Source organism: Passer montanus, unplaced genomic scaffold (assembly GCF_014805655.1).
Source record: "Passer montanus isolate IOZ18808 unplaced genomic scaffold, ASM1480565v1 scaffold47, whole genome shotgun sequence".
NCBI classification, from domain to species: domain Eukaryota; kingdom Metazoa; phylum Chordata; class Aves; order Passeriformes; family Passeridae; genus Passer; species Passer montanus.
Genome location: NW_024369596.1, coordinates 4,703,504 through 4,718,766, shown reverse-complemented (window position 1 = coordinate 4,718,766; position 15,263 = coordinate 4,703,504). Strand labels below are relative to the sequence as shown.

Genomic DNA, 15,263 nt, shown 5'->3' with positions numbered 1-15,263 from the left:
ACCCAGGAGGTGGTTGAAGGGGTGATTTCCTCTGCTGATACCCAGCACAGCACCCAGAGTGTCCTGGAAGATCATTCAGGACCTGGAACCACAGGAGTTCTCATACTTTGCAGGGAAAGGCTGTAGCTGGTGTTTTCTGGCTAGATGCAGACTGTATTTTGTAGAGTCATGGAATGGTTTGGGTCAGAGGAACTTAAAGTCCATCTCATTCCACTTCCTGCTACAGGCAGGGGCACCTTCCACTATCCCAGGGTGCTTCAAGCTCTGTCCAACCCAGCCTTGGACAATTCCAGGGACCCAGGGCAGCCTGTGCCAGGGCCTCACTGCCCTCACAGGGAATGACTTCTCCCCAGTATCCTATCTAAACCTGCCCTGTGGCAGTGTGAAGCCATTTGCCCAGTCTCTGTCTACTCCTCTTCCCCCTTTGGACAGCACATCCCTTGGTCACTGCTCCAAGTACCCTGGAGTTCAGGAATAAATAATGCAGAGAGCCATATGATGCTGGTTGACTTATTTTCCACCAGTGCCTGTTCCTTTGGGAACCAGTAGAAACCCATTTCTGGTGAATCTGGCTTCCCCTTTCCTAAAGTAGAAATAAATCCACGCAATAATCAAATATTTCCAGCAGACTGAGAGTCCCCTGCTCTCCTCCTAGACAGAGGAGGAGATCCCCTCTCATGCAGGCAGTGAGACATGGGGAAATGCATCTCCATGCAAATCTCTCTCCCCTTCCTTGGCAACTTCATCTCTTGATCATTTCTGACAGCCCAAGTTTTGTCAGCCAGACGCATTTGAGGCAAAAAAAGAAGGGAGGGAAAAAAAAGAAAAACACAGCAAGTCAAAGCAAGTTGGAGATGTGGTTGGGGGAAGGGAGAGGGAATAAGAAGTAGGAGGAAAAGGAAGGTCCCTGGAGACAGCAGTGAATATGTAAACTTTCTCGATTTCCTCTGCCTACTCATACCTCTGTGTGTTAACAACTAGACAGACATCTTGTATATATTTGATAAATAAGCCTCTCCATTTATTCAGAGGAGTGAATTTGTAGCTATTATGATTCAAATGGCATGACAGGTTCAGGATTGTTGTATTTTTTTGCTATTGAGTTTACAAAAAGAAAAAAAGACCAACCCGAAAATTGCGAAATTCAAAGCAATTTTCTTTGGCTATGGATCCTCACAATGCACAGATAGAGAGATACAGTTATATATATATATATATATATATATATATATATATACACACACACATACACAAAAATAATACAAAGGCCAGTCCGAGTGCCTCTTCCCTTCAGACAGGAGGATGAGGGGTGCAATAAATAATTTAGAAATTGCTACCACCACTTGATTCAGAGTGATGGATCTGGCATGTGTTCCAACAAGGCACATGCTGTATTCATTACCCATTGAGCTACATTTTAATTTCTCCCTCATTAACCTTATCTGTGACTGGGGTTGTGCATCAAGTCAAATCCTTCGGATGTCAATCAATTCATTAGATGGTTGTTTAGTTTGTCATATGTGCTGTTATCGCTTATTAGGCTGCCACGCCGATCAATCAATCAAAAGGCAGCGAGGAGCTGGCTGGAAGGGACACGAGCAGGCAGCAGGCAGGCAGCATTCCATGGAAAGGGCTGCTGGAGCAGAGCCCACGTCGCCAAAAGGAGCATGAACGTTTTGCAAAGTGAAAGGGAAAAAAAATTCGGAGGCGCTCAGATGGCTGCCGTTGCAAACCACGGCTTTGTTTCAGGTCATTGAAGCAAGTTATAGGCACATAAAAATAATAATAATAAGGTTAGTTGAGTGTTTACAGTCAGGGCTGAAAGCTTGGTAGGAAAGATGTCATCTTACCATCCTGCTGGCGCAGAAAGTCTCTCCTCCTGACTGACCCTGCCTCTCTTTCCACCTGGTATTTGCTGTCCATTGATTCCTCCAGGGTTTCCAGCTGATGGACCATCAAAGAAAGGCTCTGGGCTGGCTGGATCTACATTCCCACCTCCTTGGCACGGCTCATCTGAGCATTATTCTCATTTATGGATTAAGTTAGAGGCCTCACCTGCCCTGTTAGGAGAGGGGCAGGATCCAGGACAGTCCCAGGAGCCCCATGTGCCCTCCAACAGAGCCAGCTCTACTCCTTCACAGCCATTTACTTCCACTGGTGGCACTCTGGGAGAAGCCACTCTGGGAGAAGTGTAGCGGCTGGAGATGAGCCAGCAAGTGCCCAGGTGGCCAAGAAGGTCAAAGGCATCCTGTCTTATATCAGCAACAGGAAAAATTTCTTCATCTGAAGGGATATCAAGCACTGGAATAGGCTGTCAGTGGTGGAGTCCCCATTTCTGGAGGGATTTAAAAAGTATAAATGTGGCACTGGGGGGTATGATTTAATGGTGGCCTTGGCAGTGCTGGGGAAATCATTGTACTTAATGATCTTAGAAGGCTTTTCCAACCTAAATGATTCTGTGATTCTAGGGCACAGCAAATTTTGATTCATTGCTTTGGCTGTTGGCAAATCCTCATGCAGAAACTCCTGTGGCAGTCCCAAACCTCTCCATGGAGCACCCAGGAGAAGGTGACAGCCCAGCAAAAGTCTGTAGTTGCTGGTACATCCCAGACTTCTTGTTCCTCCTCTTCTCCCCAGCATGTGGCTGTGGGTGCTGCAGGGCTGAGTTTCTCCACCAAAATAATAAAATGGGGACATCCAGAGAAATTGTGGCTGCCCCATCCCTGGAAGTGTTCAGGACCAGGTGGGATGGAGTTCTGAGCAATGTGGTCTAGTGGAAGTTGTTCCTATACATGGTAGGGGGTTGGAACGAGATGATTTTTAGGGTCATTTTCAACCCAAACCATCCTATGATTCCACAAAATGCTGGTTCAGGTTGTGTGTGTTTGTGAAGGTGCTGCTGGGTGTTTGCTGCCCACATTGGCAGTGTTGGATGCTGCATGCCTGGGAAATTATCCCTCTGTGCCTTGATCCAGGCAAGCTGTGAAGTCCTTGGCGCCGAGCCGAGCCCTTCCCACAAGCCCAGTGAATCCCGCCCTGCTCCAGGAGGGAAAGCCACTTCTCCTCCCACTTTGTGCCCCTGGTACCAGATAATGAGTTCCTTTTCCACCCTAATCCCGAGGCAGGGACACAAAGGACTCAGGTAGCACGACTTCATTGTAGATGGAGTGAGACGGAGCAGCAAGAGGGGAGAAAAAATATCCATCACTTTGCTTATAAAGTGCAGCTGGGTCTGCAGCCATTCAGAGGAAATGTCTGTGGATCCCCCCCGTGTCATTCTTCAGAAATAGAGCCATTCTCCTCCAAGTGCTCTTCCAGGATTCATTTGAAACCCCCCATTGTAGCTCGGTGGCTGTTGGGTTTGGAGCGCAGGAGTTGGCGGCTTTTAAGAGGTCTACTTCTGCCACAGGTGTCCTTTGGTGACAGTGCCTCTCTATTAGGGTACAGCAGGTAGATGCCACTGCTCGGTGTCAGGGAAGCCGGGACAAGCAATCCTAGCAAGGCGCCGGCGTTTCAATTAACTTCCAAGACAGCCAACATTTCAGGACCTGTACATCTCTCTCCGCAGCAGCTGGGATGTATTGTATTATAAATAACAATAAGCAGGCCCAGTCAAAGGCTGTAATTGAATCTCTTCATTTTGCTGACTCGGGTGGAAAAGCCCCTTTGAGTGAATTATGCCGTGGGGGTGGGTGATTTGGGCGATGTGTAAAGGTAACACACACTCGCTGTAATTAAAGCAAACATCCGTCCCTGTCGCTGCCGCTGCCCTCGGGGTGTGCAGGAGCTGCTTTGATGGTCTTGCTCTGGGCAGATCCTGTTGCTGGTCTGGGAAACATCACTCAGTTCTCCTAAACTATCCCTTGCCTTGAAGGGTGTTCCTTGATGATGGGGCTGTGGATGTCTGTTGAAGAGGAAAAGGAAATTCCCTTCTCTTGAGGTACTGGAAGCTGTGAGAAAGGACTGGCTGTTCCTCCATTCTCTTATGTTTTTCCTTGTACTGGTACTGCAGCCTACTTCCCATATTTCCAACTGTCATCAGGCTCCAAAATCCTTGTTTTTGTGATCATGGAGACCTCCTTTTTTGCTGATGATCTTCTGGGAGATGCCCATCTTGCACACTCCAGCTGTGGGTGCAGCATTAAGGAATTTTTAGGGACTTAAGCAAGTACTATCTTTTGTGGCTGAAACGGAGTCATGCAGGTGGTGTTGCCAACAGGAATGAGCAGTTTAGTTGACCTTTGCTTAAAGCAGTAGCCTGGCATGTCTTTTGGCTAATGGAGAAAGCCAAAGGTTGATGCCTTCCTGTTCCCTTCCATCCCTTGCGCCTGACTGCTCTCAGCACACACCCTTCTCATCTCTTCTCTCCTATCCAATCCAATCCAATATTCCAGACATCTCCCCAAGGCCAGCACATTTTTCAGCCCAAATTTTGCATTGACAGAATATATTACATCTGCGGCGAGGCGGAATATAAAGTGAGGAGGAGTTACTGGGGGAGCACAGGGAAATGAGGTTTTCTCCACTGCGAAGGCACAGGGTTAAATTGGCAGCTGCAACCAGAGCTTCTAGGTTCCTCTGTACTGTTTCAGGTTTTCTTGGAGATTTTTTGTTGAGAACATGCTCCACCTTTTTTCTTTTTCCCTCTAGAATCCACTTTGTATGTCACTTGCTTTTTCTTTTTTTATTATTATCTTAAACATCCATTATTTAGAAACTGCTGGAGCCTGGAAACCAATTTCCATGCTCATTTCAAAGAGTTTGCGGCGTTTAGGTGGTTATGTACAGGCTATTACAAGGACTGACCATGGGGATACAGCCTGGCAGGGCTGGGTGTCCTGTGGGGAGGGGACAGCAGGCAGAGGGGTAAATATGGGATAAATCCTCCCTGATGGACATTTGTACCTCAGGATGATTGCGGGTGAAAATCACGGAGGATGAAAATCAGTGCAGCTTTTGGACAGGGTCCTGTGCTGGAGGAAGGATGGGAGCCCATATTGGAGGGCTGTGGTGGGCAGTGCTGCCTCTGGGCACCCTCCCTCAGGGGATGCTGAGCTCCCTCCCGGATGGGGACGTGGTTGTCACGAGTGTCCTTGGCTGTTCTCGGCTCTGCAGGGCTCAGTGTGTAAAGCAGTGGATCCCTGCAGATGCTTTAAGCTACTCAGGGGATTAGGCAGGGTTATGAGCAATCCCAGGATGGAGGAAACGTGGAGGCAGCTTGCAGCCAGCCTCATCCTCCTCTCCCCCAGCCAAGGAAAGGAGTGGAGGGATCTTTTTGTCTTGGTTTTGCCCTTTGTGGGTGGGTGGTTGAGGAAACCCCTGGTGCAGGAGGGATCCCTCTTCCCAAAAAAACCTTGCAGCTCATATTTAGGGCCAAGAAGGTGGTGGGAGGGAAATCCAGGATTGAGGGATTGAGTTCATCCCTCTTGTAAGCCCGTCAAAGTCAGCGGAGTCACGGTAGGAGGAGAGCTGGCCGGGTGCAATGCTGGCCTGAGAGCAATCCCTAAATGCCATCGCCTCAGTGTGACCCTCTGCTGAGCCCTCTGTGAGTCACAAGGATCCCTTGGTGCCACTTTGGTGGCAAGGGAGCACTGCAGAAGTCACCATCACGAGGGCATGGACAAAGGAAGAGCTGTCCCAGCAGGACATGCTCCTTTTTCCCAGTGTTAAGGCCAGAGTCTTTTATCCTGCGATTTCAAAAGAGCTGAAAAAGATCAATCAGTGGCATTATCTCTGCTTCTTGCAAACAGGATGAAGGTAGCAGAGCTGAGCTGGGGTCAGACAAGCCCCTGCCCTCCCTGGGTGCTCCCATCCCTTTCAAAACTCCCCAGGGTGCCAACATAAGCAACTGGGGTCTGCAAGAGGTGCCATCCATGGGACATCTCCCCTCCTGCTGCCTTAGAAAATCAAGACAGAATTACAGAATCCTGGAAGGGTTTGGGTTAGAAAAGACCTTAAAGCTCATCCTGTTCTACCCCCTGCCCTGAACAGGGACACCTTCCACTGTCCCAGGGTGCTCCCAGCCCCATCCAGCTGGGGCTTAGACATTTCCAGGGATCCAGGGGCAGCCAGAGCTGCTCTGGGCACCTTGTGCCAGGGCCTCAGCACCCTCACAGGGTGCCCAATATCCCATCCATCCCTGTCCTCTGGCAGTGGGAGCCATTCCCTGTGTCCTGTCCCTCCACCCCTTGTCCCCAGTCCCTCTCCAGCTCTCCTGGAGCCCCTTTAGGCCCTGGCAGGAGCTCTGAGCACTCCCTGGAGCCTTCTCCTCTCCCAGGTGAGCACCCCCAGCTCTGCCAGCCTGGCTCCAGAGCAAAGGGGCTCCAGCTCTTGGAGCATCCCTGTGATCTCTCTGGCCTGGCTCCAGCAGCTCCAGCTCCTCCTGCTGTTGGGTGCCCCAGAACTGGAGGCAGCTCTGCAGGTGGGGTCTCACCTGGGGACAGAATCCCCTCCCTTTCCATGCTGCCCACGCTGCTTGGGGTGCAAGAAAGAAACTTGGGAAAACTGTGTTGGGTTGTTTTGGTTTTCCAGGCTGCAGCCCAAACCTGGATGCTCTGCAAGCACCCACACACCAAATCCAACCACGTCGGATCTTCCTGATCCACAGCCTGCTCAGGGCCTTCTCCGAGCTCCCACTATCCTCATCCTCATCCTCACAGCAGAAGGCTGAGGCTGGAATCCCCGTGGTGCTGTCGGTGGTGGGAGGCAGGCAGCAGTGCTGTTGGAATTTTCTCCGCGTCGCTGTGAGTTAATTCATTCCAGTAAATCATCCAAAATAATTTGCGGCGAATATCAATTTTCTGTGTGAACTTCTCGCTGGCTGCACAGAAGTATCTTCTGCCGACACGGCTCCCTTATTCTGCTGATCTGAGACAACAAAGCAGCTGGGGAATAAACAGGAGGCGAGTTGGAGTCCCCAGGGCTGCCGGCACGAGGGAGGTGCCTGGGCTGGAATCACTCGTAGATAAAACCCAGCGAAGGCAGGCGATGATTAAAGGCTAATTTGCTGTCTGTGTAGTGTTAAGTGCCCCCCTTTCCTAACGAGCAGGAGGCACTGCCAACCGTTCTGCTTCGCCGCCTCTCTTTTATTTACCTTTTCAATTATTTTAAGGCTTTTACGAACTTTGATAACGAACGTGACTCCTCTGTGAGCCCCCTCTGTGCCGGGTCGGTGGCAGGGGGTGTGTTTTCTATGCTAGGAGAGACTTAGATGGGCAGCAAATGTCTCCAAAATACCCCCCCAAAACCAAACCAGAAACCCCAGACTGCTCTGCCTGTCTCGTGATGGATTTCAGCCGTGAGCAGTGCTGGCTGTCGCTTGGTCGACCTTTCTCCCCTACCAGCTGGTAGAGCAGAGCTGTCCCAGAGCCAAAGGCATGGCTGTATGGAGCTCTGTCACCCGGGAGGGTGGTGGCAGGGTGAAGAAGACTCAATATTAGCATCTTAACCACCGTCTGCCCTCAAAAAAAAAAAAAAATTAAAAAAATCCCAGGGAAGACTTTTGGGTTGGCTTGGTTGTTTTTAAGGATGGTGTTTTGTGATGTTTTTAGCGTGGTATATAGTATTTTTTATGTTATTTCATAGGATTCTATGATTGGGTAATCTCTGGCTGCACCATGGCTGTGTTCACTCTGGGGTCTGGGCCCAGGGAAGACTTTTGGGTTGGTTTGGTTGTTTTTAAGGATGGTAGGATGGTATTTTGTGATGTTTTTAGCGTGGCATACAGCATTTTTAATGTTATTTCATAGGATTCTATGATTGGGTAATCTCTGGCTGCACCATGGCTGTGTTCACTCTGGGGTCTGGGGTTTGGAAAACCTGATTTGGTGTTTTGGCTTTTGTTCTCATCATGATGGGAAAAGTCTTGCTGCGAGTTGGGATGAGGAACCCATTTTATTACAGATTCACAGAATGGTTTGTGTTAGAAGGGACCTTGGCGCTCATTTGTCCCACCCCCTGCCATGGCCAGGGAGACTTTCCACTAGACCAAGCTGCTCAAAGCCCCATCCAGCCTGGCTCTTCTCCCACCTTTTAGCATGGAAAGGAGCTGCCATGTGAGAGTTTCTAAGTGGGGCTGTAAAGGAGAGAAAGGAGGAGCTTTCCCCACTCACAGAGCCTGGAAGCAGCTTATCCCCATGGTACATACTGCAAATGTCTTCAGCATCCCTTCCCAGGGGCTCTCTAGCCAGGGTTCAACCTGGATACCAGGATTGGAGTGGATTGGAGTGGCTTTGGCTCCTCATCTGCAGGAGCCAGCAGCACTGCAGCTTCCCTCCCGGAGGAAGGAAAATTGCTCCTTGGTGCTCAGGCAGCTCGAGCTGCTCCCACACTGGGCTGGGTGTCCTATGATGGGGACCTGGCACAGCCCTGGGGAGCTCAAAATAGATCTGGGGCACCCATTTGCAACCGGTGCCAGGATCTGCACACAGGCTCCCGCTGGGGGAGGCGGCCCTGATTAAAAGAACTATTTTTAAAGAGCCTGGATGCAGGGAGAAGAGGTGATAATTAGCTGGTGGCAGTGGCTGCGCTGCAGGACAGGGCTGGGATGGGTCCCTGTGCTAGCAGGGAGATCCACAAAGCCAGAAAAAAACACTGCAGGGATCTGGAAAGGACTGGCTCCCTTCTCCTTGCCTCTCTCTCCAAGAAGCCCTGCTATTTTATTATCATTGTTTTATTTTCATAGATGTAGCACCTGCTCTTCACTCCCACACTGGGAGCAGCCGGGGCGTCGAGGGCTGGTTGGGAATTGTGTCTGTGTGGTTAAGATCATCAGGAATGATTTGGGTGATATTTTTCCCCACAAAGAATTTATTTGTTTGTTTGCTTATTTGCTTTTTAGATGGCTGTGAGACAGGATGAATTTTTCATGCGGAAAAAAATTCAAGTGTTTTATTGTTTGAAAAATTGGCTTTAAGTACACGTGTGTACATGTGCAGTTGGGAAAAAAATGGAGCTCTTCAGTCATCTCCACTTATTTATTTATTTGTGTGATGCATCATGCAGATTTATTTAATTGATGGCAGTGCCTGGAGTGTGTTAGACACTTCCTAAGCTCTCCCAAAGGCCGGGCTTTGGTTTTGTGCTCAGCCTAAGGACAGACAGACACAGCACTGGAGGTCAGCAGAAGGGGAAGAGCTGCAGACAATTTATGTAGGAGCTAAATCTCTTCACTCTGAGCTGCCCAGAGTCAGTACCTGCAGCCTCTCGGGGGGCTGGATTAGCTTCTTGTCACCTCCCCAGAGTGGATTCCCTTTTTATATATACATATATATATAATGAGTGTGTGTGTGTGTATTTCTCTTTCATTTGGCTGGGATAAAAATTGCTGAGTCAAAGATTCATTTTCTTCTCCAGCCCCTTGGAAGGCAGATAAAGGGGCTGGCAGCGCTCAGCAGGGCCATAAATAATGCATAGAGCACAGGAGCAGCCAGCCCAGCCCTCTGCTCACACGGAGAAGATTTCTCCATAACATATTACCCTGTCTCCCAGTGCCGGCGCTTCTTCACTCACCTAAGGCTAACACCTACTGCTCGGAGAAATAAATAAATAAACCAGCCTAATAAAGCCTCTGGTTACCAGCATTCCTGCCTGATGCTATCGCTGCAGCCCTGGAATGCCCTGCTCTGAGTGGTGTCCTGGGATTACTGCTTCAAGAAGGCACCGTGCTCAAGGTGATGTGAGGACAAGGGGAAAAATGTGCCTGATTATCCTCCTGCCATCCCCCCCAGGCTGGATCGCTGCCTTCCCACTGTCCCCCCTCATCTTGGGGACAAGCCTTTTGTCCATTTAAATGCAGAAAATGTCCCTGTGCTGAGCTGGAATGCCAAATCTGAGGCAGCTGAGAACGTGGAGGAGGTTCTGACGTAGCTGAGGCTGGGTCTTCAGAAAATGCCTCTTAGGATTCACTCTTGCTCCGTATCATTGATCAAATTGCTTCCAGCTGCTCTCAGAAGCCTCCCCCCCCCGCTTTCCAGGTGTTGCTTCTGGTGGCCTGAGCCTCTCCATTGTTGGACAATGGCTTGGGAAGGTTTGTTGGTGGGAGGGTGACAGCCCAGCTGAGGCGAGGTTGGTCTTGTGTGCTCCACACAAAGCTCTTGCCCGCTCAGGGCGGGAAGAAGCTCCTGTGGAACTTGTGTGGCCTCAGTTCTGAGCTCTCAGCAATGCTCCAGGGAGGAGCGAGCGCGCCCTGGCACAAAGGGAGTGAGGGTGTTACCCAGCTGGTGGCGGCTCAGGGGCCTTTTTCACACAGTCCCACACCGTGGGGGGCTTCAAAGGCCCTTTCCCTTCCCTTTGAGCTGCTGGTTCAAACGAGCCTCGGCCGTCAAAGAGAAACTCGGAGCGAAACTCTAGTGGTTCATCTGCTTGCCATTGAGTCCGGATGCAATAAATTGGTCCCAGGTTGGCACAGGGGGATCCAGGTGAATAAATGGAACAGGAGCCTCCCTGTCTCGTGGTGAACAGTCAGGAGATATGCTGAGAGAAACCAAAAAGCAGCAAATGTCAAATCGATGGTAGAAAAATCTTTCTTCTCCCTTTTTTCTGCCTGCTCACAGAACACGCTGCTACTCCTGAAGTTTCTCAGCCTGCTTTTCCTTGGTCTTCAGCCTCAAATCCCTTGTCAGGAGCTACCTTTGAAACTAAAGAGTAGCTGTGGAAGGGTGAGAGGGAAAGATACATTTCCCACCCAACCTGGACAGCCTTGAGGAGTTTGGAGGAGCTCTGAACCATCCCACTTCAGGGTGCCAGGCACCCTCTGGTTGGGGAGGGTCAGGAAGGGAGATTGGCTTGGGAAGGGTAGCCCAGGAGTGCCATCTTCAGGACTGTCGTTACCTTTTTTCCTGAAGTTCTAACGAGCAGGTTGGGTGCTGCTACTGCAGTTTGAGCTCGCTGAAAATCCTCTGTGGCCAAGTTTTCCGTGTTTTGCCCTAATTCTACTCCCTGGCTCCTGCTGCAGCCATGCATGCTCCGGGCAATGCCTCTTCGGTGACATTTCTTTGGGTATCATTGCACTTAGTTGTTTGATTCCACATTTTCAAGGGTATTTGGAGGAAATGTGGATGGTTCATTGACTGGTATTCGAAGGAAGCGGCAAATTTAATTAAAAAACATGAGGCAAAATTAGTAGTAAAGGAGACTGATTGCAAGGTTTGATGTAGGGCGGACTTAGGTATGACACAGGAGCCCTGGGAAGCATGGCTCCCTGCTCCATCCCAGTTCTCTGCCCTTGGGGAAAATAATAGCAAGGAGAAGCAGAGGGAGAAAGAAAAAAAAAAACCAAAAAAACAACTGGTTTTTATTGTTGTTTGTGATTTTTACATAAATTTTTCAGATTGCACAGCCTGTCTTGTCTTTTTTTCCCCCTGTCTGCTCTGTTTAATGCAAACGGCACCTTCCCGCTGATTGCAATCACACACTGATTGAGAGCAGCTCCTCTGCCTGGGCTGGGAGGGAAGGAGGCAGCTTTAACCCTTTCTCTCACTTCCCTCTGTGCTTCTCACTCCTTCCTTGCTTCTTCCCCTTGCTGAGGATTCCAAACCCACTCCCCAAACCCCCTGCTTATACATGCGCCAGAGGTCCGCGGCGCTAACAGCAAATTTATTTTCATAAGTGAAAGCTTTGAAATAGATACTGACCTGATGCTGCAGGGCACGGGCCCAGCTCCAGCTAATATGATTAGAAAGAAAGTTTTCCTGCAGAGGAATCCTTGCCTATCTGCCTGCTGCAGCTGGGTGCCCCGGGATGCAGAGAGCAGTGGTCACCGGGGGAGGGAGAAGCCTCGGCTCAGTGGATCTTTGTTCTATCCCAGTTCTTGTTTCCTCCTCATCACAGCTGCTGCCCGTGGTGCATCCAACACCCGGCCCTCATGGCCCCTTTGCTCCTGGCAGGTGGAGTGGTGGGGAGCAGCTTCGCAGCTCACAGAATCCTGGAATGGTTTGGCTTGGAAGGGACCTAAAAGCTCGTCTTTGTCCATGTGATTTCTCCTTTCCATTTCTCCAAGCATCCAGGTTTCTCCCAGTCTTGTTCAGGTTGGCCTAGAGCACTTCCAGGGATGGGGCATCCACAACTTCTCATGCACGTGCTTCGCCTGCTCCCAGGGTCTGGGATCCAGGATCCAGGGATCCCTACAGAAAGAACATCATGGAGAGTGGCCATTCCAGCAGCAGTTTGGCACAACTGCTGCTGGAGCCCTCTGGGCTTTTTGCTAATTCCTGTCTTGTGAAAACTCATAAAAGCTCTTAAATCTCCATAATCCTTAATCCAGTGGACACACACCTTTTCACAGTGGAGATGCACAGGCTGTGGGAATGGTCCAGGAGTTTGATGAGTCCAAATCTCAATTCCACATGTTGCCTTGGGGCTTGGATCACAGCACACAGAAATCTTTCAGGCACCAGGTGTGATGAGAATCCTCCCATAAAAGTCACTCCTGCAGGCAGTGGGGCTGCAGATTGTCCGTGTGAGGTGGAGGAGCTGAGTATCAGTGAGGAACAGGGCTGAGAACTGCTCTTCTTCAAGGCTGACAGCTTCACACCCAGCGGTGCAACCTGGTTTCCATGCATCAGGAAACCTGGTTTCCATGCAAAAATAGCAGCAAAAGCCACCCTGGTCCTCTTTTGCAGGGGCTGTGATTCTGCTGGGAGGGAGCTCAGCCAGGCCAGGTGTGTGCATCCCAAAATCTGGCCATGCCAGCTCCCTCCCTTCTCTCCCTCTGCGATAAAGGTGCCCCGGGAGATGGAGGGGAGCGCTTTGCAGGCTCAGCGATGCCTGCAGAGGTCAGGAGTGAACGCGGTCCACGGGCTGATAAGTTACCTGAGAAGGGAGTGACTTCAGGGATTGGATTTCGTTGCCCAGCTCGGTTACGTGGAGATAACATCGTGGTTTGAGACATCGATCACTTCAAAGGAACCTGCAGAGGGATTTTAATGCCTCGCAAATTGCTTTTGCTTCTATTCAATTTACATTCACGATTGCACAGAGCATATTTAGGAGCTTTCCAAACTGCCACAAACAATGACAAATCTCTCCTGAAACGTTCTCCTGTTGCAGTAAATTTGACCTGACAAAAGACAGGGAGAAACTTCAGCCTCCTTCTGTGCCATAAGGGTCTCCTAACCCCACAGAGAGCTGGGGTTTGGGCTCGCCAGCCCCAAACCTTTGTGGGAAAGGTGTTGGTGTGATGCTGCAACATCTGAGGGCTGGGTCAGGATGTTCTGTGTGAGAGAAGGCACTGATCCTGAAATTTCTTCCCTGTGGAAAGTCTTAATGATGGAGCTGGAGCCTCTGAAAGGGCTGCTGGTGGAGATTAAACAGAATGCATTTCTGGCAGTGGGAATACACTGCCCTTGCCACTGGAGACATGGTTAGGAAAGACAGGGATCACTTCTGCACCAGAAAAAACCCTTCTTGCTTTAGTTGGGGCTGTGAGGTTGAGTCTTGGTCCCAGTGCCCATGGGAAGGACTGATTGCCATCCTGATTAACATACAAATGAGTGGATTGGGAAGGAAGCAAGGAGCTGGGGAAATAGGAATGTTCACCAGGACCTGGCAGCATGGCTGGGATTCGTAGCACAGGGCTCTTCTCATATAACATGAACTCTTCAGGACATTTTTTCTGGGGATTCTTGCACCAGGACCTGGCAGCATGGCTGGGATGAGCACAGGGCTCTTCTCATATAACATGAACTCTTCAGGACATTTTTTCTGGGGATTCTTGCTATGGCAAGAGGCACAAGAAGTGCCTCTGGGGTAGGATGTGTTTCTCTCTGCAAGGCAGGCTCAATAGTCCCACCAACCCTGTCGTGGCCTCTCCAGTTCTACCCAGCCCACCATCCCATGGGAATTTTGCTAATTGAAATGTAATCAATGCAGCAGTCATTGGTTTGCTGGTGAGAGAGGATCCCTTCCTCCTGCCAGAGGGACAGGCTGTGCTGATATCTGGGGCAACACAGGAGCCCACAGCCTCAGCTGGGGATCCCAGCCATGCTATTTTGGGATTCCCAGGCTGCTCCAGTGTCACTGGATCTGCTCCTCATGGTTTAGGAGATACAACATGCCTTCAATATTTGGTCCTTATGCTCCCAGTGCTGCCATGGCTTTGGCATAGGCATCTTTCTGTGGCTCCTGATGGGGATAGGGCTGGGAGAGGAGGGCAGATGCCAGGAAGAGGGAAGGATATTTTTGCCAGGCAGTCTTCAGCTCTTGCTTGTCTCCAGCACAGCTTTTTCCCATGCTTCCCAAACCATGGTCAGGCAAAGAACCCTGTCGCCTGAGTTTAATTTCATTAAAGATGTTAATTCTGACCCTGCCTCTGCATATTCATGAGGCAGTGGTGTCCTTCCGCTGCCATGGACAGTCAGGATGAGCTGCCATCACGGCACACAGCGGGTGCACATCCCCAGAACAGGGGGGTGCTTTGCTCAGCTCAACCTCATTCCCCTCCAGCTCGTACCTGCTGGTTCCTGGAGGCTTTAAAAGCCAGTGCACAGCTGCAGTGGGTTTGCCCTGAAAATCCCACTGGGTTTTTCCAGCAGCATTTGCTGCCCCAAAGGACTTCTGCAAATCCACGTGGCTCCTACTTGCTTAGATGCACCTGGATGACCCCCAAAACACCCCTAAACTTCCACAATTAGTTTCCCAAATGGAAATCTATAGATTGCAGAGGCCAGCTGAGCTCCTTGGCATGGCCAGGACATCAGGGTGAAGCCTCACATTGTGTCCATGTCCTCAGATTTGCTATGTGGTACCTGCCAGAGCATCTCCTGCTATGACAGCCAGAGATTTCATCTGGGAAATGTCAGCTAGCCTTGGATGGATTAAGGGGTTTTGGCATCATTCCTGGCACCTTTTTATCTCATTCCTCCATGAAGCTGTGATCTCAGGGATGACTGTGCTCCAGGGGAAAGCAGCTATCAAATACAGCAAGGAGCAAAGCTCCTACAACAGAGCAAAACCTATTCCCAAGGCCCCCAGTGTGGACAGGCTTCCCAGGTCCTTTCATTCTGCTGGTGCTTCTGTTTGGGAATGGCGTGTTTGGCACTTTCCCCTATTTTCCTGTGCTTTGGGGGTCTGAGATAAAGCCTTTCAGTATTACTCATCTATCCCAAGAGACTGGGAAGGGCTCTGAGGAACTGGAGGCTGTGGTGGTGTTTCCAGCTGAAGCTGGATATGGTGGGGCAGCCTCTCTGTGTGGGGCTTTCAGGCTGGTGTCTGGCACTGCCACGTGCATCCGTGTCCCAGCTCTCTCCACCTCATCCCCTCCTTTG

The 15,263-nt window shown here is 50.3% G+C and overlaps 1 protein-coding gene across 1 annotated transcript in view; it reads left to right on the top strand.

Moving 5' to 3' along the window:
• The window catches only part of LOC120508459 (protein CEPU-1), a 356,395-nt gene that overhangs the window by 47,053 nt on the left and 294,079 nt on the right, over window positions 1-15,263 (top strand). The gene's annotated exons all lie outside the window — the stretch shown is intronic.